Here is a 25,000-nt window from a genome sequence, read left to right on the forward strand (position 1 = left end):
TCTCTCTCTCTCTCTCTCTCTCTCTCTCAAATATTCAGCAAAGGCTAAATTTTGAGTGCTTCACTCTCATGCATGAAACCCAGAAAATATAATTATGTCTCAGAGCTGAGAGCTCCCTTCATCCCTAGGAAAAACATTGCAAAGAAGAAAGATACACAAGTCACCACGAGTTTCAGTGGATGAGCTACGGCCAGGACGTTACTTGCTTCTATGGCCAAGATAGCTTTATGTATTTTTAGACTTATTTACGGATGTTCCTTTAAGTTGTTTACTGACGCAATATCATCATTGACACATTCATTATTATGGTTATTATTGTTGTGGTTTTCTTTACATTCGTGACTGTTACGATTTAGTTCATAATGATATTTTGATTATTACTGTCTTTGTAAAATCATTACGGTGTTATTATAATTATCATTATATTTACTCTTACTAAGAATGTACGAAACAGGGAAATTAAAATCAATGATAAGAAATAAATACATTTTGTCGCAGTTACGTTTGTAAAAGATAAAATTTAGTTCATTGTTACTTTGATTATCATTGGGTTTGCAAATATTATTCCGGTATAATTACTGTTAATTAATCTTACTGTAAACGTGCAAAATAGAAATATGAAAATTAGAATAACAAATAAATAACTTAGTGATAAGTTCAAAAACATAACAGGCGCAGAGAAATATGAAATGAAAGGGAGAAAATGATAAAAGTCATTCCAGTCACTTTGTTTTGTAATGCCATCAGATTATCGTCAAACCATTCACCGCGATTTATGTGAAAATTCCCCCTTGCCAGGACATTCGGCCAGGATTTAAACTACATTTAAACGTCTTTTAGTAAGATAAATGAGCCTCAGTTTATTCCAGTTAATACGATTGGTATACCTCCCTACGCCAACGCTAGCCTATTACTACCATTAATATTCTGCAACTAGTGATGGTGTTAAACTAATATTTTTTTTTACTGCTTACTGAGGATGAAACCTCTACTGTGTCTCATACTATTAACACTACTGTTTCATCTATTTCTGGAAAGTTAGATAAAAATAAAATTAGAATTGAAAAATAAACAAGTAAAACATGCACCGAAGTTTCTTCGGCGCAATCGAGTTTTCTGTACAGCGTATAATCAAGGACACCGAAAATAGATCTATCTTTCGGTGGCCTCGGTATAATGCTGTATGAGCCGCGGCCCATTAAACTTTAACCACGGCCCGGTGGTGGCCTATCTTATATTGTTGCCAGAAGCACGATTATGGCTAACTTTAACCTTAAAGAAAATAAAAACTAAAGAGACTAGAGGGCTGCAATTTGGTATGTTTGATTATTGCAACGTGGATGATCAACATACCAATTTGCAGCCCTCTAGCCTCAGTAGTTTTTAAGATCTGAGGAAGGACAAAAAAGTGAGGACGGACAGACAAAGCCCTCGCAATAGTTTTCTTTTACAGAAAATTGCAACTACAACTCAATCTTATGGTAATGATTGTGACCTATGTTTCTTGGGGTTTTGATATAGCCTCAAAATATTATTCAATGGTTAATGATGAATGTTTCTTGAATAAGATGTCAAAGATTTAAAAAAAATGCTTTATTTGCACTTCACTAGAAACCTATTTGATTATGAAGAATTCTTTATACTAAATTAATGAAGCCGCCAGTCGTCTGAATTAACTTAAAAAGAACATTTACTTCCTGGTTCTTGAAATCTCTTTGGGTTTGTCAGTTTCGAAGATTCTACAATACAAAATCAACAGCTATTAAATATCTGGGAGTCAATCCGCATAATCGTGGCGACGCGACTTCTCTTAAACAAATCAATCAATAGTTTGGTCAATCGTCCCACCTGGCATTGCACAAGACTGATAAACTATTGTATCGTTACATTAGGGTTGCCATATAAGAACCCATAAATTAAATTTGGCTTTCTTCAGAAAGAGTTACAAATTTTCTTTTAACAATGTGTTTGATGATGTAACATCACAGATGACCGACTGTCTCCTTGCCACCCTGTCCTGATATCGGCAAATAAATACCACCACAGATGACCGACTGTCTATATATATATATATATACGTATATATATATATATATATATATATATATATATATATATATATATATATATATATACTGTATATGAGATATATATATATATATATATATATATATATATATATATATATATATATATATATATATATATATATATATATATATATATATATATATATATATATATATATATATATACATGTATATAGTACAGAGAACCGACGTTTCAATCCCATAAATTCATTTTAATATTTCTGTATAAATAGAAAAATATAAAATATAATATATATATGAGATGGCTTTGTCTTTCCGTCCGCACTTTTTCTGTCCGCCCTCAGATCTTAACGTTGTACAGTAAAAAACTGACGTTTCAATCCCATACATTTTTAGAGTTTTCTGTAAAAGAAAAATATTGAGATGGCTTTGTCTTTCCGTCCGGGCTCAGCAAAATTGGTATCAAATTGATCTTGATCCACCCTCCAATCCTCAAACTTTCCAAATTGCAGCCCTCTACCCTCAGTAGTTTTTATTTTATTTAAAGGTTAAAGTTAGCCACGACCATGCCTCTAGCAATGCTATAGGACAGGCAATAACCGGGCCGTCGCTGAAAGTTTCATGGGCCACAGCTCATACAGCATTATTCGCTGTACTGAAAACATTTTTTACTGGTTTAAGCTGATACGACAGTAATCAACAAAAGGGGAGGCGGGCAAACTTTTTCTCCCGCTGTTTCATAGCCTCGAACTGTAATATCATTCGCGAACACTTTTTAAACTGTTATACCCTAAATTCACAATTGAGAAAGCCACTGACAACCACCTATTTACTGCGGAGGCGACGTCGAAAATAATCACGCCAACATCAGCGAAAAAATGATGTCATATACAACATGGCATGACAAAATAAGCCAACGAGACATTTTCGCCCGAAAATTCTCTTTTCCACAACCAGAGACCATCAGGACTTTTCTCATCAATGTATATAAAAATAAATAGGATTGTCAGCGGGGGTTCATAGCATCACTTACAGCGAGCGCGAGTCTATATCTCGATTAAATAGGCTACTCCTGGTTCCAACATTTATTGGAACAAAAGATATTCATTACAACATTTACTGGAACAAAACAGACCCATTAGTTTTGCACCGTGAAGAAATCTTAATAATTTCCTGAGAGCACACATTGACACACATACAATACAATATATATATATATATATATATATATATATATATATATATATATATATATATATATATATATATATATATATATATATATATATATATATATATATATATATATATATATATATATATATATATATATATATATATATATATATATATATATATATATATATTGAAACCGTCTCTCTCTCTCTCTCTATCTATATATATATATATATATATATATATATATATATATATATATATATACATGTGTGTGTGTGAGAGAGAGAGAAGAGAGTATACAGTATATATACAGAGAGAGAGAGAGAGATGGTTTCAGATTATATCCGAAACAAACTTCACCATTTCCCGATCAGCAATCTCAGCAACAGCCGGATACAGATCACCGACAATCACGTCCTGCTTAAGCAGCGTAAAAACTGAGAGGAGAGCGCTCTGCTTCCGACCAGATTGCAAGTGGAGGCTTTGTCTGTGATGTGACAGGCATCTGAGTAGCATTAATGCCATGGTTTGGAAAATAGATCAGGATACGCTGATGCATATACTTTAATAAATCATGTTGTATAACAAGAGCAACGCTGGCATCCTCGTGATGCACGTACACACACACACATACACACACACATATATATATATATGTATATATATGTATATGTATATATATATATATATATATATATATATATATATATATATATATATATATATATATATATATATATATATATATATATATATATATACATGCGTGACTTGTTTGTATTCACAGATATTAAGCCACAAATATAATCTAATATCGGATTAACTATACCTCGAGAATAATTTCCACACAAGGGAGTTATAAATATTAAGTTCTTCTATCATGTGGCCAGGATTCGAAATATAACCGAGGTCTAGATTAAAAACAGGGGTTCTTCAGCCAGTGACTTTAATTACCCAGCTATCAAGAGAGGACAGACTTTGCTGTACATACGCCCGTCGAATTCAGGTTCTGTATTTACAGTTGATATCAACCCATCTACAGCATTACAGCTGATTGGCTAGTTATTAATTTTGGTCACATATACACGAGTCACTTTTTTATAATTAAGAATACTGAGCCAAAAAGTTTATCACTATACTTAGGAATAACTTACACCCAAGGGGAATCATAACTGTAAGTACTTCTGGTCCGGCTAGGACTCGAACCAAAATGAAAGCGTAAATGTGAATATAACATAGAGGACACAGATGCGACAATGACGCCGAATCAATTTGGAAAGAGAATGGGAAGTTTTCCGCTAATTGTTATTTCTTTAAAGCCTCTTCTTTTTCCTTCTTCCAGGCAATTCGGGGATGTAATCACGATTCCTCATTTTCTATTCACAGAATCCTGTCTCAGAGAACTTCCACTCTATTAGAAGCTGTGAAGTCAACACCTAAAGCTGTTGCCTGGGGATTACAGGGAAAATTTGAGTATAAATCAAGCCATATGAGGAGGAGATGAGGATATGAAATTGGGGAGGCAAAGAAAATTGAGTTATCAGTGAAAGCCAAGTCAATGAAAAGGAATAGGGGAGAAGTCAACGTTCCCATTCAAATCATGTGAAGGAGGAGGAATGTATCACTTTGCAGATCCATGGAAAGTGGGGTTTCATCCTTTTTTGATATAATTGCATAATAATAACTCTTGCTGGTTTAGGGTCTGATTGCTATCCCCAAATATAGGATGATATAATCAGTGAATGATGGTTTTATAAAAGCAACGTTAACATAATGTTATCGTTTTCTTATTTCCAATGACAATATGTCCATACCTAAATATATAGACAATTGTGATAATATACAACAAGTGAAATCGAAGTCATACAATTCCGTGTACAAGAGCTCTATCACACACACAGAGACACACAGAGAGAGAGGATTGCCATAAAAGTTCTTCATCTCGCACCGGGAAGGAATATTCAGTAATCTTATGGCTTTCTATTCAACTTGAACTCGCTGCAGTGACAGGGAAAATAAGCAGCAACACTTTCATATATCGTAAGCAGTGTCACACTGGCTCTGCCTTATGACATTTATTAATATTAATTTTCATGAACCTCAGAAAAGGAGATAACGTTTTTCGAACTCCATTCATATTTGTCTGATTAAACCTTAAGACTTAAAGTTAGGTGTACACTGCGTTGTCTTTAATTTGTTTGGAAATATTTTGACGCCTCATATCAGGAGTTTGTGTCAAATGAAAATAAAGAGGGTGTAAAACACTGGATTCAGTTCATGGTTTACATTAATTTCCATCCTCAAATATAATTTCTGTAATATTTTTTCTCATAGTTATTTTGTATAGATTTTTTTTTTTTTTTACATATTCCTAAGCAAATCTTTGTACCTCCACCGCAGCCACAGTCTTGCCAAACTGGACCATGCTTGGAACAAGTTTGGATCTATACTGCATACAGAAATTTTCATTAAGTTTTTGTCACTTCTCACCCAGTAGTTCTAGAGGACAAAGATTTTTTTAGATGACAACACCCAACCTTTACGATTTCTTAATGGTCTCCTTTGTAAGGGAGCATGGCCTCCATTTGAACAACCTTGGATCCCTTTTACCCATGTATATTTTGTGCCAAGTTTTATTGAACTAGACCCTCTGGTCCAAGGGAAGAAATCGAAAAAGTGAAAGGTTTACGGACAAATTTCCATTACAAAAGTTCATTGGTGTTTCCAAGCTAAGGTAAACTAACTATGCCGTTGCGGCTATCCAATTATTTGCTGCCTCTCAAATATGAAAAAAAAAAAAAATAAAGAATCCGGCAATTGCTACTACTTGTTTCCGTACAAGGCAGGAACTTAGAAAACCATTTGTAAATTAATTAGATAAGAACGCATGTACGACACACATTTACTTTCAGTTCATTAAGTCACTCGTCCGAAGCTATGCCCATTATTACAGATATTCGCCTTCACTGGCTACGACAATGAAGCAAAAATGTAAATGGTATAGACGACAAAAATGAAGTATCATCCAATTAGTAAACTCTCGACCTGCTAGCCAAGGGTAACCTGCCATTCATTATTCCATCCACTGAATGTTGAAATTGTGGTTTAAAGTATTTCTCTGGGTTCCGTTCGTCACACTGGGTCACTGGTGATCTTGATTACTTGCAGTTCTTTATAGGAAATGAGAATAAACTAACATAGATCACGAACAAAAATTCTTCCTGTGCCTCTCTCTTTCATTTGTGAACTAACGAAATAGAAATATGGATATTCTTTTCTGGCTGTCTCCGTTACCTGATCCCTCTTTTGCAAGCAAATTTACATTTTCGGAAATGAAACTATTAATGAGAACTTTTTACAAGACGGTTTTCAGTGGGTTGTTATGTCTTACAAAAATAATAAAAATGATAGAGAGAGAGAGAGAGAGAGAGAGAGAGAGAGAGAGAGAGAGAGAGAGAGAGAGTCAATCAATCTTGGATTTCCACATTTGAATGCTTATGGTCGGTTTCTGAAATAATATCCAACATATGAAGTGAAGACAACGAGTTCATTAAGGTTTTAAGAATGCCCTTCTCCACCTTCCTTCTCTCTCTCTCTCTCTCTCTCTCTCTCTCTCTCTCTCTCTCTCTCTCTCTCTCTCTCTCTCTCGTATAGCTGTTACAGGCATTTATAGGATATCAAGAAAATTTCTATGGCATAGTTCTTGACTTTGCTCTGCCGTTTCCTGCTTACAACAATGGTAACACTGTAATATTCTGTAATATCACCGATTCTATAATTTTCGAAGTTCGCAAGACTAATCAAAATTCGAGAAGACTAAAATTGTTCGTTTTTTGCACAAAGACAAAAGTATTATTCTGTTTTTATTTAAAACATGGGGTTCATTTAAAATGACGATGAACTTTTGCCTTTTAGCATACTACGAGGGTTACTTATAAAAATAATTTTCTAAGTAAGTCTTGCAACACTGAAGTGTCACAAAAGTCTGTCATAAAATCACGATGTACGTTTAATTTGCTTCTCGCGAAAATTTGGGGGATATCTCGTTCTTTCTAGACCTCTACATGAAACTAAAAATAAGTTTCTTAAAAATCGAGTTTTCTGTACAGCATATAATGCTGTATGAAACTCTCATCCTCGGCCCATGAAACTTTCAGCCGGTCGTGGTGGCCTGTGTTGTTGCGTTGCCAGACGCATGATCATGGATAAATGTAACCTTTAATAAAATAAAAACTAATGAGGCTAGATGGCTGCAATTTGGTATGTTTGATGATTGCAGGTGGATGATCAACATACCAATTTGCAGCCCACTAGCCTCAGTAGTTTTTAAGATCTGAGGGCGGACAGAAAAAGTGACGGACAAATAGCCATCTCAATAGTTTTCTTTTACAGAAAACTAAAATTTTGACGACAAGTGCAATGTATGTCGAAGGTGAGAGAATAGAAGATATATTTACGCAGACGAGGATTTCGTCAGCAAAAGCCCAGACCTAAATCATCATGACTACCGCAAACGCCAACCTTTATTAATTTACGAGTTCAGTTTCATTTTTGGAATTTTATCGGAAAATGGGACGTGCGCTGAATTAACGTTATTAAGCTAACGTTATCAGGTAATAACGTCCGAATGCCTCTGATCCGAAATGAAGCCCATAATCAAAATATTCACAGTTAATTAAACCAAATGTAAAGTTCTGTTGCTAACTATATATATATATATATATATATATATATATATATATATATATATATATATATATATATATATATATATATATATATATATATATATATATATATATATATATATATATATATATATATATATATATATATATATATATATGTACCACAGGTGAAAAACACGGGGTGTAGGTCTGACCGGTTTCGACTTTATTTCCAAACCATTGAAAAGGACTGACCTTTTCATAGTATGAGACATAACAAATATATGATTTAACTACAAGAACAGTACCTGAAGAAAACTTATACCTTAGGGAAATTCCAATTGACCCCATCTGTCTGGTGCCAGGTAGGAATCCAAGGCCTTTTGTTTAAATATTTATAAAAATCACAATAGATCATTCAATCAGGGGACATTGCTGATAAACAGACCATACCCATATCAGATCCACACCTATCAGGTGTCATGGGATATAGTATTGGAAAAATTACTACCCTCGTACTGTGTTTACAAATATGATAATCCTATTTTACATACATCTCTACTGCCTACCTTAAAGTTTAAACAATTTACAAATTTCTTTTGATATTATATCAAGTTTATATATATGTGACTGATATTCATATTATGGTTGTAACTTTCTTTTATATAGCTAGATTCAATGATGTTCCTTTCCAGTGCATTATTAGAATATACAATGTTTTGCCCCTTCCCAGTTTGAAAGAAATGATTGTAAAATCTGATTCAAAAAATATTAATACAAAATATTGCAATCATTTATGGGCATACTTCACGCAAATATACTGTATATTGTATACATATTCATTCCTTTCAGAAAACAGTAGCATCATTAATTATGTCAGTGTTGACTATAAGAAAACCTCCCTTTATCGCTGTTTATTTTTCCCTCACGCCTGGCACAGAGAGGTTAGTGAAGGTTTTGGCTCCATCCTTCTCATGAAAAAACAAGTAAAAATTGCGCCGAAGTTTCTTCGGCGTAATAGAGTTTTCTGTACAGCCGCCACAGCGTATAATCAAGGCCACAGAAAATATATCTATCTTTTGGTGGTCTCGGTATAATGCTGTAGGAGCCGCGGCCCATGAAATTTTAACCACGGCCCGGTGGTGGCCTATCCTGTATAGCGTTGCCAGAGGCCCGCTTATAGCTAACTTTAACCTTAAATAAAAAAAAAAAAAATTACCGAGGGTAGAAGGCTGCAATTTGGTATGTTTGATGACTGGAGGGTGGATCATCAACAAACCAATTTGCAGCTCTCTAGCCTCAGTAGTTTTTAAGGTCTGAGGGCGGACAGAAAAAGTGCGGACAGAATAAAGTGCGGACGGAAAGACAAAGCCGGCACAATAGTTTTCTTTCACAGAAAACTAAAAGGGGAACAGAAATTATTTATGGGTGATTTAGTTGTCGATAAAACTTTCAGTTGATTAAATTTAACGATTAGTTGCTAAAAAGAAGCGTTACTATAATAATATATTGATTTAATCAGTAACTCTGAGCACCGTTTACATGTTTTTTAAGTGCAAGTAACGGTATGGCATGGCTTTTAACATGTGGCAATGATCTGGGCATTATTACTTATGATGTATTTGTGTGTGTGTGTGTGTGTGTATATATATATATATATATATATATATATATATATATATATATATATATATATATATATATATATATATATATTAATATTTATCACACACACAATTGTTCTGAGTATTAGTGGAATTACTAGCAGGACCTCATTCAAACTGGATAGTATCTAGTGGGGATATTATTCAGAAAAAGTTACAAGCTTTCTAGGACAAACAGTCCTCATTATCAAGTATCCATACAATGACCAGACGCGTAGTCCCGCTGAATTTATATCTGTGTGCTGGTACTTTAATCCTATAATTGCCTTCCTCCTCCTGTGTGACCCCCTCGTGACCTTGGTCTTTTTCCCCTCATCTTCATCAGTATATCCAGTATATATATATATATATATATATATATATATATATATATATATATATATATATATATATATATATATATATATATATATATATGTGTGTATTTTATAAACATGCATGTGTGTGTGTGTTGGGATAAATATAGTGTGGAGGAGGATTTATCAATTTTATACTATGGAATGTTATTTAATGAATCAAGTGATTCCACACTTAAAAGGTCTTGATCAGGTTGGTCCACGATCCAATGCCCAAAATGGCATGAAGTCGGAATTATCGATAATGTGTTTAAAAGAGTTTTGCAGTGATTTCTGATATTGGAATGGTCCCCACAAAAATTCAAACTAAAAATACGGCATCATGAAAATTCACCGTCCATGCACAAGAGACATTCCCCAAAGACAAAGGAGTCTCGCTGTGAAACCTCAGGGATGGTGATAATTTAATTCCGAGGAGAACCCATTCACCACTGGTGCCTCTTTAAATCTAAAGAATTGTTTACAATAAAAAATTCTCTGGTGTTGTTTAAAATAATAGCTTGGTGTAATTTCAAACGGTCTGTAAATTAGTTTCCAGGCCACCAGCGAGACTCCTTTCCATCGTATCGATTGGCAATAATAATTTGTGATGCATTAAAACAGAATAAAATTAACAAATTCCATCATAATAAAAACAAAAACATCAGTTAGACTCAACTGTTTGGCATTGACTTATTTGAGGCCCTATTTCTCTTATATTACCTTTGTTCTGTCTTTTTATCTATTTTTATTTTATTTTTGTATTTTTCTTGTTTGTTAACAAAAGTTTTCATTTCTTACCAGTTTTGTTAGGTCCTAATATGCATAATGTGTCAATTGGTGTCTCAAATGATATTTTTTAACAAATGATAAAATTTTTAAATCAAATAAAGTTGTAGTGTTTTTGGACTTGTAAGAATAAATTTTTTATGAATATTTATCAGAATTCAACTCTTTGTATACCACACCATCAAAATGAAGACAAAGCATTAACACGTATGCTAGTACAAATCTCACAATGGTGTTCAGCCATTAAAACGTAAGAGTCATTCCAAAAATCCTCCAGTGGCGTCAGTCCAGCAAAAACATGAAAGTAATATTTATTCTTGTATATCAACACGACAGTCCTACAAAAAACACCTCTGATTGCTTACGCCCAATATTTCCGTAAAGACAAAGGAGTTAATTTTGATTTTAATTCAAACCCAACAGTACAAGCAAACTTCATTCAACTTACTCAAGCTGATATGACTACACTGCACAAATTAGTAAATAAAGTTGAAAGCTAAAAACGTGGATAACAGTAATGTAGATCCCGGATGCTTATTAATAATCAAAATATCATAAACTATCTTCACTTATAAAGACTTGATTATCCTAGGGACAATGGAGAGTGTAAAGTGATCACTAAAAAATAAATTAAATAATTAATATGGAGCTGAGAAAAAGAAAAACATGCTGGTAAATTCTGATATTTCAGATGTTTCTTTGTAACATGCTGTAAATATTGAAAATTAAATGAAAATACAGAACAGGAAAGTCGTATATATTTTACTAACAGTGAGCCTTTGCATTTTGAATACCCCCTTAAAAATCGTTGGTCATTTTATTCATAATCCAATTAATTCAACAGGTTACTATTTGCCCTTCAGTATTACAATGATTTTTATGGACGACTCCTGGCTTTTCCGAACACGATAACAAGGTGCATAAATTTTTTTTTTTTTTTCTAGATCGTTATCTGTTGATGAAGTACTTGCAATATTTAAAAATTCATTAAGTTTTCTTTGAGTTGTTTCATGGCATCCTGAAACCGATAACAATTAAAACAGTCTCGAGTTTCAAGCCTCTTTCAGGCTCTCAACGCTTTCTCAAATCATTTAACGATCAAATATAAATCCATCGAGCAAGTTAAATATCTTTTCATATAAATATTTCGTGTTCCAACTACCTCTACTGTATAACTGGATATAATGTGAAAAAAAAGATTCATTTATCAATCTTAACATTACAGAAATAAAAAACCTGTACAAAGTTATAAACACCATTAAAGGTTCTTAAATTCTTTGAAAGAACTAATACCTTAATCTTTTTTAATAAAAGATTCTTAACATGAGCAGCAGTAATTGCAAAAGAACAGTTAAAACAACAAGTAACGAGCGATCAAGGCCAACATCCCATGCACCAAAATGACATCAACAAGGAAAATGAGAAAACAATAATGTCATGGTAAAAAGAGTTTGGAATCTATATAATTCTTGACAATGCAAAGTTAAAAAAAACATCAAACAAGAGAAAAACTTGCATCATCCCGATTCACCGTCCATTAGAAGCATAAACTCTAAGACAAATAACTCGCTTTGAAACCTCATTTGAGTTCTTATACAGTATATTCGAGGATAATGATCACTCGAATGCATAAGCAATGGCGAAAGAATTGATACAATAAAAACTTTCAGGAGCGAGAAAATAATAGTTGGGTGTATACGATACAGTCTCGAAAATTAGTTTAGAAGCCAGGGGAACTCTTTTCATCGAATCGTAATACATCAAAATAGAACTTGCAGAATTAATCCAAATTACCAGTGTGGATGCTCAATATAATAAAAAAATATACGTGACCTAGTTATACTGGGTAGTGGATTTTGGCATTGGAATTATCTGAGGACGTCTTTCTCTTATATTAAACAGTTACGTCATGAATTTAGTCTGATGAATAATCATTACAAACAATTAATAAAATATTTTTTTGACACTCAGAAAAAAATTTTCAGCTTTCTTACCAGTTTATGTTCATTCATAATATGCATAACCGACAATTACAAAACCCCAAATGTATCCTCTAACACAACAAAGATATGAAATCCCTCTGTCAAAGAAAGTTCAGGTACTGATCTGGACTCAAAGAACACTTGCTATGTAAGTATTTATCATAATTCATTGCTTATCAAACCAATAAAAGAAGACAAAGCATGAACACGTATGCTAGGACAAATCTCACAATGGTGTTCAGCTATTAAAACGTAAGAATTATTCCAAAAATCCTCCAGTGGCGTCAGTCCATTAAAAACATGAAAATCATATCTGTTCTTTTACATCAACAAGGCAGTCTTACAAAAAACACCTCTGATTGTTTACGCTTGATATTTCCGTAAAGACAAAGGGGTTAATTTTGATTTTCATTCAAGCCCAACAGTACAAGCAAACCTCCTGCAACATAATGAAACTGATACGAATACACTGCACAAATTAATAAATAAAGTTGAAAGCTAAAAACTTGGATAACGGCAATGTTGACCCCGAATGTTTATTAATAATCAAAATATCATAGACCGTCTCCACTTAAAAACACTTTTGATTATCCTAGGGCAAATGCAGATTGCAAAATGATCACTGAAAATTGGTGATAATTTTGCTAAGAGAAGTATGTTTCAACCTGCGCTTATGGCAACCAGCAATAACAGTCAAAATTACAATAGCCATTTTTTTAATAAAGAGGATGGAACTAACCAGAAAAAACATTCTGATAAATTCTGATATTTCTTTGGTAACATGCTGTAAATGTTGAAAATTAAATGAAAATACAGAACAGGAAAGTCGAAGTAATTTTTACTATGAGCTTCAGCCTTTACATTTTGAATACGCATTAACTACCAGCGTAGGTGCTTTTACTGCCTAATTAATTAATGCACAGGTATCCATTATTACTTCAGTATTGGGCAATGATTTTTATGATTCATGATGATGGCTTTTCCTTCACATATTCTAGGGGATATCAATCTAGTATAAGCTTTGCTTAGATCCACGAATCCTGTTCCTTGAGGTCTTAGAAAATTTTCATTCATTAACCCCTGAGTTGGGTCTCATGGCGTCCTCACGAGTCAACACTGACAAACAGTCTCGAGTTTCCATTAGCCCCTTTCGCTCTTGCATCTTTCAGATTTCGCACGATTCAAAATACTCTATCGACACACGACTAAGATATCTTCATTTGGTACCTCTATTTTCCCAGCTTTCACTCTATAACCCTTTCACTATTTACACTTTTCTTGAAATTATAATCATGAAGGGAAATAAATCGGATTTGGGAAAGAAGTCGCTCTTCAATTATTTTCTGTTTCTCAATTCAGTAGATAGTGTATCCTCCACCCGTGATTCACAAAATAAGAAAATTGTGGTTTCCACCAATAAACATTAAAATAAAAAGTAAAATTCCTTAGTAACTGCGAAAATAAAAACACAGAATTTTATGGAAAAAATTTTTATTCATGACATGAAAAAATACGAATGACCAGACACATTTGAATCACTCATCTCCACCTAGTAACTCGTGGCATCGCTGCCATGTGCAAGAATTCAGATTCAGATTCATAAATACCTCAGTCAACGCCAATTATTCAAGTTTGCCCGGAGAGAAAGAAAAAAAAAAAGAGATAAAATTTCCGGATTAAATTTCACAGAAACTTTCAGGTGATCTCACAGGAAATTCAATCGGATTTGAGGAGGATTGGAATCTCCGACTTGCAAGTCTCTTTAAGATCTGAAATCCTTTTAAGCCAGAAATGGCTCAATAATCAACTTTCCTTTGCAACTGCGATAGATATAGTGTGCTTGATATTCTAGATTTCTCTCTCGCTCGCTTGTTTAATTCATCCTTTCAGTTAATTTTTACTTTTGGAAATGCTCATATTTGTTTGTCTATCTCCAAATCTTTATATTTTCTCTTGACGATTTCAACAGGTTTTCAATGTGATAGGGAATTCATGCTGCAACAGTCATTACCTGTTTAATGGATGATACTTCTTTCATTCGTTTTTCTTAAAAAAAAAAAAAAAAAAAAAAAGTAGGGGCGGTCATAATCTCGGCTCAACAAATTTTCATCTCATTGGAAGATTTCAGATAAGAATAATGAAGAGATTCAATGATCAACTCTTGAATGTTATCTAGATTTCTCACGTATAATCTCAGCATATTTTTCTTTACATAATAGCATAATTATTTGTCTTGGACAAATGCCGACGGAATATGCAAAGAAATAAAACGACGGAAGCAGCTTGTAACTGAAGGAAAGTCAAGTAATTTAATGAAACCAGATGATTGAAACGAATTCCCGAACGCATATTTATGTGCACGCTCAACTCCATAACACCCCATGATTATCATACCCATCATAAAATAGCCTTCTGATACCCAAACAATCAAAATCGATATATCACGGCCATTCTACAAAAATTATTTGATACTGGATAGCTGCTTCCCTACTGCTTTAAGATTTAGCAGTTTCTTCATTTAAAAAAAATCAACATTATCAAAAATAAGATAAAAATAAACTTTTTTTCTACACCATTAGTTTTCTCTACACTTCAGGTTTATCGTTCAGAATTTACTTTTGTTGTGGTCTTCAGCTTAAAAAAGGAAACAGGCCCCTGGACGGTTCAGCCTTCACATGGAAGAGCAATTCTACTGGAATGCTTAGTAAACTCGTTCGTGAAAATGGTAGCCATTTGACAGCAGCCTTAGGGAGGTGAAAACTGACACCCGGAAAACAGCCCAGGTAAAGCTGCTAGGCGTTCTTTTCTGTGTGGGAGAGTCGACAGAGGAAAAGGAAAGAAAGAGTGCAAAAAGATTGAGCGAATCCGACTCCCAGGAACGTTAATTAACGCTTCACACAATTCCCAAGTCTCTTTGAAAGATCATTGGATGAAAATTAAGGTAAATCACTTTTCGAAGCAAAGATCGACAATAATCTCCTTATTCTGTCCTCTTTGATGTGCCCTTTTGGATGTGATTTGTGCCGTCCTAGATGAAAAAGTTACCGGAAAATGACAATGAAAAAAAAAAGTAGAGGAGGCATAGTTTCGCTATCGCCAATCAATTTACTGCATCATCTTCAAACATCAAAATTCCACACTCCATTCCAATTCATCTCCGTATCCAGTAATTTTGCACCTACATTTACTTTCCTTTCTCTGACTTCCTTCATCACTCCGCCCACAATATTATCAAACAGCTATCTTGACATATTTCACAGTGTCCCATCCCCAGTTTTGTACTGTATCAGGAACTCTCCTCTTTTATCAATCATAGAAACTTTCACTTCATACCATACGTCACCAACACTATCCATATTCTCTCTCTAGCAGTCCTATCATGAGTTGTATTAAGATCTGTATATGCACCATACGGTAATTCGTAGTGATTCACGTATCTCAACAAGTCTTTCTTATGTAATTGATACGAGTACCTTCTCGGTTGTCTAAACGAATTGCTTCTCTGAATCGTTCTACCATCCGTCTTAATTCTTAATAAAAAAAAATCTATACTGCTTCCTTGGTACATTACGTCACTGCTATTCTTAGTATCCTCTATCACCTTTACTCTTATATAGAGGGACAGTTAATTCGCTCACACACTCTTTGAAAACTTTTCTCATCCATACTTACCATACACACGTTGACCAGCCACTCAAACCTACATTCCTACATTCGCCACCATACCACTGCATGTCACGTGTAACCTGTTTTAAACCTTATGTTTTTACATTTTTATGACTTTAATTATCCTTCTTACACCCCCAACTGCAACTCCACAAACATTTACAAACGTACGCTAACCTCTTCCACTATTGTGGATTCACCTATCTCTCTCTTCTGTCCTCGACAATCAACAAATTCCTAATGCTTACCTCAACCAAGACAAACAGATCCTCCCATTGTATCTTTTATTCTGAGGTCCATTTGTTCATTAACCCCAACTCACCTCAAAACAGAACTACTTTTTATTCTCCCTGTTGACTTTATGTATATTCACCCCTCTATTCTCATTATTTGCCTTCTATATTCCTCTACACAATCTTCCCTTCTGCCTTCCACCTATACCTAAATTACTCTTATTTTTCCCTTTCTCATCTCACCACTAAATTTTTGCATTCCCTGTAATCAAGTTTCTAAAACTGCAAACTAATGACTTGATGACCCCATTCTTGAATTTTACGTAGCCTTCCGCGTCTTCATACACAGCCCAATTTTCATCTTATTTCTCCTTATATAATCTCCTTGCTTCCTTCTTATCAGTCTCACTTGTTTTAATTATTTTACAGAACTATTTTCTCCCTTTCATCTCTAGTCTTGACTGTGTTCTATCTTAACTTTCACTCTGACCAAATCATGATGGGATATGTGTAGATATTTATATCTATACATATTTGAGGGAAAGGTGGGTCGTTGTTAAACCGGATCCCAAGAAATTATTGAGAACAAGTAGTATATCATCATCTTGTTTGCCCTATAGAACATCGACTCTGTATTCTCAAACATCTCACATAACCATTTAATTTCATAAATCTATGGACTTGTGAAAAAATTGTCTTTTTTCCTTGTCTAACCCACACTGCTCTTCGTATCAGAAGATGTATTTCCATTGATATTATATTCCAATATGAATTATATCATTCTTGGACTTCTTAATTGCCTCCTGTTCTTTCCATTCGACAACTCATCAGAATACTTAACCAGTGATTCGGGAGTGTATCATCTTCAAGAATGATCTCTCCTTTTATTCTTAGGTATATTTGCTCATGAACCTGTCTCCCATCAATTTTACCACCCTCCAGTATAAATTTTTTCCAACCTACAATACTTGCTCTGATTTGCCCATGAAATCCATTATTCTTTTTTCCTGAACTTTTTCTTGACTACTATATTCAACTTTCTTTGCATCTGTACACATTCTTCCCCCTCTAAACTTTTTTTTTTCACAAGTTTATTTCATCTAAACTTTCACTAAATTCAATTCATCACAAAATCTCTTTTCTTTCTTATATGGAATATACAGAGGAGCAGTATATCCTATACAAAGAATAGAACAAGATATGAAGTCCATATGAACAAATCACTGTCTATGGTAACAGTTTTGTTCATTTCAGTTTAATACAACAAAATGTGGTGGTGATATTACACATAAAGAAATCAATGATTATTATTAGTAGTATTATAATTGTAACTATATTAACCCGCCTGAACATCGCTTGAATAATACTTTCAATCACACCGCGAATATACATTTTCAAATTTAATTTCGACAATTCATAAAATACAATAACTTGACACTAAAAAGTCTCATCATTATGGATCATAAAAAAACATTTGCTGCTGGATTAACTTCTATCAAACATACTGAAATTTTTAGAGTATACATTACATTATTTTGAGGTTATTTATCTTGAAAAACTGGACACACTGGAAAAATATAAACTTATATAGATATTTTGGTAAATTAATTTGCCACTCAATCAATTTATGTAATTATAAATTACTATTATAACTAAGAAGAAAACTCAGGGCATAGCGACGTGTTCGGTAATTTGACGTGAAACATTTGGACATCAACCAATATTTCTATTTTGTGAAAGTTTTCTACCAAATTTTGACAATGCAGAGAATAAAGTTATATTCCTGTGTTCAGTGACATTCACCTTTGAATATTATAAACTGGGAACTGTAAATCCGACGTGAATCAGAAGGGAAATAGTTCAGTAAATAAATATTTCAAGGTATTCTTGCTTTTGTACTGCAGAAAAATCAAAATAATCTGTTAATTTGATCAATTTATTCGAAGAGATAAAAATCGATATCTGATAATTTGAAGTCCATTTTTAACCCGTGTCTTATGAACTGAACAATTACTGACCAATTAAAAATACTAAATTGTAACTATCATCCCAAATCTATATTCATAATAGGATTGTTTTAGTATTTTCACTGGTTCAGATAATCAGATGAAAAACAAGGCAAAAGGATATGAAGGGTGAGAAAGGGTAAAATAAACAAGGAGAAAGCATCAAAGTAATTATCCGTATATAAACATATCTGGAACAAAAACCAATAAAGACAAAGAGGCTAGCTGAAAGATCTGCACTGCAAAAAAAAGTGCTTCTGGAGAAAAAAACTGATAAAAGGAAATCTGATTCCTTCATGGTTAAAAAATAACTGAAAGACTAGATTGGGAAAAGGGGTGCTTCACAGGAAATGACAGGCGATTCCTTCATGGTTAACTAAATCCTAGGAACATTCCGACTGAAAGACTAGATGGATTTTGGCTAACTTTAACCTTAAATAAAATAAAAACTAAAAAAGGCCAATTTAGAGATGGAAAGGACCATCACTTTTATATACTCAGAAAAAAAGCAAAGCATCATAATAAAAAATAAAAAAGAGACAGAAAATGGATTCTTAAACTAACCGTTTGCAATGTGTAGTTGAACTAATACCCCGCTGAGGAGAGGACAGCGCCCTTTCTTACCTGTGGAGAAAATTTCAATAAATTAAATTTTCTTTTCGAAAATTTTAATCAGTGTCCTGGAAAAATATATTTAATGAGCTTAAAGTGCACAGTATTTCCCAAGGCTATAAAAAGAAATTAAATAATCATTGAAAGAAAAGCTATACTACTCTTCCAGTAACTATATTGCTTAGAATTTAGATTTAGAAATGTAAAAAGGGAGCTTGTGAAAATTTTACTATCTTTTTTCCTTAGGAAAGGATCTGTTTGTTTTTCCCGTTATATTAATATACGTTATGAGGCTCTGCACTATTTTGTTAAAATAGTTTTACTGAAGAGACATAAGCTGTGGATGAACGATGATTTTTAAAAAATGGGTAGTTATTTATCGCGATAAATAACTACCTATATACAACATACTCAAGTACAGGTTACGAAACATCCATGAACTTCTAACTATAAATAATCAAACTAAACATTTGGGTGCGACACAGTGAACGAGAAACGTGTTCAAAGAGTGAAACTCACAAGTAATATACCACACTGCATAAATATTAGCATATTTATGTAATGTAAATTGTAGGTATTACGAGTACTCAAGACGAATTATAGAAGCTATCTTGGTCATACAGTACCCTTAATAAACTCAAAGCAATGAGCTTGTACGCATTATGCAATGATAAAGTATATTTCATGTCCAAATAAATTAAGACTGGGTATTACTGCCATTCATTTGGACATCACATATCCTTACACAACGCAGAGTGTGTAATGAACTGTAATAAATTGGAGCTGAATCGTGAATACTTAAGAACCCAATGATATTTCCTCGGAAACTATCTTGGTGTATAATAGAGGAGTTTGTTTCCAAAATTATGAAAGGCAGAAGTGCTCATATAATCTTATTTAGATCCTTGCGCTTCCTTATCCAGACCGAATGGCGCTCGTCTAGTCAGGGCTTAAGGACGAATTAAACAAAGGTTCATTTTTTCTCAGATTCAAAAGCTCAATTTCGAGTATTATGCAAAGTGCCTCACCTGACGCTAGATGTGATGGCCATATACAATTTTTTAAATCTTTCATATTCAGTGAAAAAAAAATCAAGAGACTAAGTTGAGGAATATTAAGTATCTAACGATCGGTTGTTTTGTACGGGAAAACATTTCTGGCAAGTGTTCTTCAATGTGCTATATATTTCAATGCCAAAGCTCGCATTTTTGTTGAAAGAAAATAAATGTTGAAAACTAAGAGTGTTAAAGTATTACATTTTAAAAGCAATGCTCGCTTTGTAACTCTATGGGATTTTACAGAATTAAGTAAAATTTGTCGTTTCACTGAAATTCCGCACATTATTCCCAATTTTTCTATATATTCATCATTAAGCATTGCTTCCTCCAGACCTGAATTTCACATCCCATATCGAAGGATTTGAATATATTTATTCATTTAGTCACTTCGTCCTATCTTTTTTCTTGAAAATGTGAAATCAGCGAATCCCCCTTTTTTTTTTGTACTGTCCTAATTCAATTTCATTTCCATCAGTGGTCACGCCATGATCGTTTTTCCTACTGTAATATTACACAGTGAGTTAATGAAATCCTTGCACGAAAATAGGGGTTTCAATAACTCTAAGTTTACTCCCAAAGTAAAAACAATGTTTTATGGCTTAGTGGTGTGACTCCTGGATATCTTGGGAATTCTCTAACGTTAATAAACGGCGGGTGCAGCTGCTTTGCCAACATAAAGAACAGAAATTCCTCTCTCTCTCTCTCTCTCTCTCTCTCTCCCCTCAGCGGTATCGTCTCCCACCCTTCCTGCATTCTCCGTTCAACTCTCTCTCTCTCTCTCTCTCTCTCTCTCTCTCTGTGTGTGTGTGTGCGTGTGTGTGTTTGTTTTTGTGTGTGTGACTATTTTCCTTCTCTCTTCCGTTGCTTTTTCTCTTACTACGAAAATTTCGCCCATTTCTCTCTCTCTCTCTCTCTCTCTCTCTCTCTCTCTCTCTCTCTCTCTCTCTCTCTCTCTCTCTCTCGGAACATCTATCATGTTTCCTGAATTAAAAGGTGGGTGTACTTATAGATTGTATGCAGCACAACAAAAGCTGAGATAGATTCTCTACTGCAGTCTCTTGTAATGCAAACCACATGTAGAATAAACTAGTTTTCCGAACTATCTCACATTCAGTACTTTGTTTCAAAACTTTGTAGAACGTTTTACACGCAGTGAATTCATATAATTTAGTTCCAGATGAACTCAATCCTTGAAAGATGATAACGAAATACAGCCAGTGAGAAACTCATTACAATCTATAATAAAATCTGAGAGGATCTGATCTTGTTTGTCCTCCCCCGGGTGACAGTAGGGGAGATATGTCAAAGCTACCCACTCCCTGCAAACCGATTCGTCCGCCCTGGGTGGGGGTGGGTAATTAGGGGAACGGGAGGGTAGGGAGAAACATCCACCCTCCATCTGCAAACCTGTTTGTCCGCCCTGGGTGGGTGCAGGGTAGGTAGTGGGATCGGGAGGGTAAGGGAGACAGCAGCCCCGGGTTCCAACAAGCTCGTCAAAATAATAAAACAAGAGTGGATCTTTCTTGTTTGTTCAGCCTGGGTGGTGGGGGAGTAGTTAGGAATTGGGACATGACATGTACATCCTCCTCCTGCAAACCTGTTTGTCCGCCCTGGGTAGGGGCAGGGTAGGTAGGGGATCGGGAAGGTAAGGGAGACATGACAGGCAGCACAGGGTTCCAGCGCAGCTTAGTGTGCGCCATTAAGGTCATGCCTTAATAACAATTAATTAGAATTCTTAATGGGAATACATAAATGTTGAGTTTTACTTCTTTAGGAGGAAGGACCTACTTTGCAGGTTGCAGGAAGGAAATTCAACCGTGAGAGATAAACTTCAAACGAAGTAACCGAGATAGAGCAACCAAATAATGAATTATCCTAAATGAAAATTATATAAAATTTAAAGCATATTTATCTCTGGGTCTTTTGCTATTGTTAAAATGATTTATGCAGCTTATGGGTGACAGTGCATAGTGTCTCTTCAATTTTTGACACATCCAAAGGCGAACATTTACAATAAGTAAGATAAATATCCCATAACCAATGGTAATCTAGGACCAAGTGTATATAAGTGTCGTGACTAAATCGGTCATAGATATATAAAGGAAAATTATACTGAAAATTCCCAGACATAATGTGAATATAATAAATGAATCAATATCGTGACTTTAATAAGTCTTTATAAAGATACGATTTTATTTTAGAAATATTTATGTTATAAGAACAATATACACACTTCAACTCGCCTTATAAAACTAGAGCAAAAGTCCGGACCATGGCATTACGAAATCCTTTGAAAATTTCCAAGATCTTTGCATTCAGGGGGAATTCCCGCCACGCTACAGAAATGTTAAGTTTGCCATAAAGTTCCCAAAAATTAAATGAACTAAGTAAACACGAGGGTATTTGAGAAATAAAAAGAGATCCTCTGATGTTTAAGGATCTTTATGTAACCTAACGAGCGCACGAGAAGGGCAATTAGGTTTCCTGCAAAAAATAAAAAAATAAATAAATAAATAAAACATTGAGTGATATTCTACACTGATGACATTAGAGGAGACATCACGAGTGAGATGAGAGAGAGAGAGAGAGAGAGAGAGAGGATGAGAGAGAGAGAGAGAGAGAGAGAGAGAGAGAGAGAGTATTGTATACACTTGCTTACATGGTTGCCTTTTATAGTGTAAACCTGCATAATGTAATTTTTTACTCAATTTTGAGGGAACATGATGTCACATTGCAAAATAAGCTTTAAGTGTCATAACTGGCTCACTTTATGCGTGGTGTAAGTCTAGTTTCATATATTTAAAGGTACAATGTACGCGAAAGTAATGAATAAAAGATAAAGGGAATGAGAGTAACATACAGAGAGAGAGAGAGAGAGAGAGAGAGAGAGAGAGAGAGAGAGAGAGAGAGAGCATGTATGAATTCGTACTATCTACATATGAGTTCTCTACTACAATCATGAAGTACTGTAGATCCCTACATAATAGAAGCCACAGAAGAAAATTCACAAATTAAAATTAACTACCTCGGGGGACCAACATGGAACCAAGACTAATAAGGCAAAGCCGAAGTTTCCTTTATCCAAAACAATATGAAAGTAAGAGTGATATGGTTGCAGCTGTAATCCTTTCAAACCCCCAGTCCATCAGTCCATATCCCTGGAGTCGGGGCGCTTGTACAAGCCATATTTCCAGAAATGAAGGTAGGAAGAAAGGAATACTGAACGGCCCAAAGAATTGACTTGGAAGTCGTAAACTGCACATTAAAGTGGAAAGGGACACTACCATATATTACTAAATAAAAGATTTTCAAGCAAATTTATCGAAACATTTTCTAAATGAAAAGGCAACGATTCGAAAACTTCATGCACGGTGTGTTTATGGGTACAGCTGGTGGGAAGGGAGAATAAGCAATGAAAGTGGTGTGAAAGCAAAACACTGATTATTTAATGTGCAGTTGCATGACAGAGGAGATCGTGCATAGGAGGGTAAACAGGGTAGTCAGGGAAGAGGGAAGTGAGCCAGCTATAATAGGCAAATAATAAAAAGAACGGGAAGAAGGTGAAAAGACTTTAGGGAGAATTATGACTGAGAAATGAAAACGATGACACAAAGAAAGATAGAAGGACAGTGCATGTCTAGACAATGAAGGTAGTGTGTAGATCAAGTGTTTGTTAGCTGAGAAGTTTGGATATAAATGGAAAAAGCTGTACATAGCATAAATAGAGTGGCAATGTGTAGGGTGCTGAGAATGATGGTATAGAAGAGAAGATGGTGAGAGCAATATCATATTCTTAAATGTAAGTCAACCGTTTAGTACGATACATGATCGGGAGAGTGATTGGTTTGGAGTAAGCTTGGGTGTGAGATGATGGTGTGTTTTGTCTCCATTGCTGTGTGCATTATCTTCAAAGACAGACAGATGCAAAAAGTCAGAGAATAGACAATGGATGTAGAAGTAGCTACAAAGGCGTCGGGTAAAAATATAAGTCGTGAATTGAGTGTGGATATGGTTCATGTTTGCAGATGATACCGTACTGAGTAAGAGTAAGGTTATAAGGGTATATGGAGACCAAGAAAACAGGCCAAAGTGTATTAATGGATAGTTTAATAATGGAAGTGGCTGATTTTGTTGAGTATTTGAGGCGAGTCCCAGAATCTATAAAGCAAGAAAGGTTTCGGGCTGTGTGCGGAAGAGACTGAGAAGTTTGGAACTGTCTAAGAAGAAAAGGTGAAATTGATTAAATGCAAATTAACGAAAAATGGTAAAACCTGTGTTGGTGAACTGTTAGTACTGAATGTACGGTGTAAGAAGAAGAGTGAAATAGGGTGAAGCACGGAGATAAGTAAAATTGGTAATAAGGTTAGCTCAGATGAATGTATGGCTCTGTAGTATTCTGAGATGACGGTAACATGGAAGGAATTGGAGAAAGGAGGTTTGTAAAAAGCGTATAACTCAGAAATTTTAGGGGTTAAGAGGAAAGGAAGACCGTGAGAGCATTGGGTAGATGGAATGAGAGAAGTGTTAGAAAGGAAGGACTTTAATATCTTAGAAGTTTAAGAATGCACGCAAGAAAACGATGAGAGGAGCACTGTGAGCACTGAACTTCGACGCGCCATTGTTGAGCTTTCGGCGCAACGTAAGAAGTAGCTGATGTACTGGAAACCTTACTGCACAACACATGTTTCATCTACAATTAACCAGGTATTTAGATCTGCTATGCATGTCGAATTTCGCAATACCGAAAGACAAGGAAAG

The sequence above is a fragment of the Macrobrachium rosenbergii genome, chromosome 8 (genome assembly GCF_040412425.1).
Source record: "Macrobrachium rosenbergii isolate ZJJX-2024 chromosome 8, ASM4041242v1, whole genome shotgun sequence".
NCBI lineage: Eukaryota > Metazoa > Arthropoda > Malacostraca > Decapoda > Palaemonidae > Macrobrachium > Macrobrachium rosenbergii.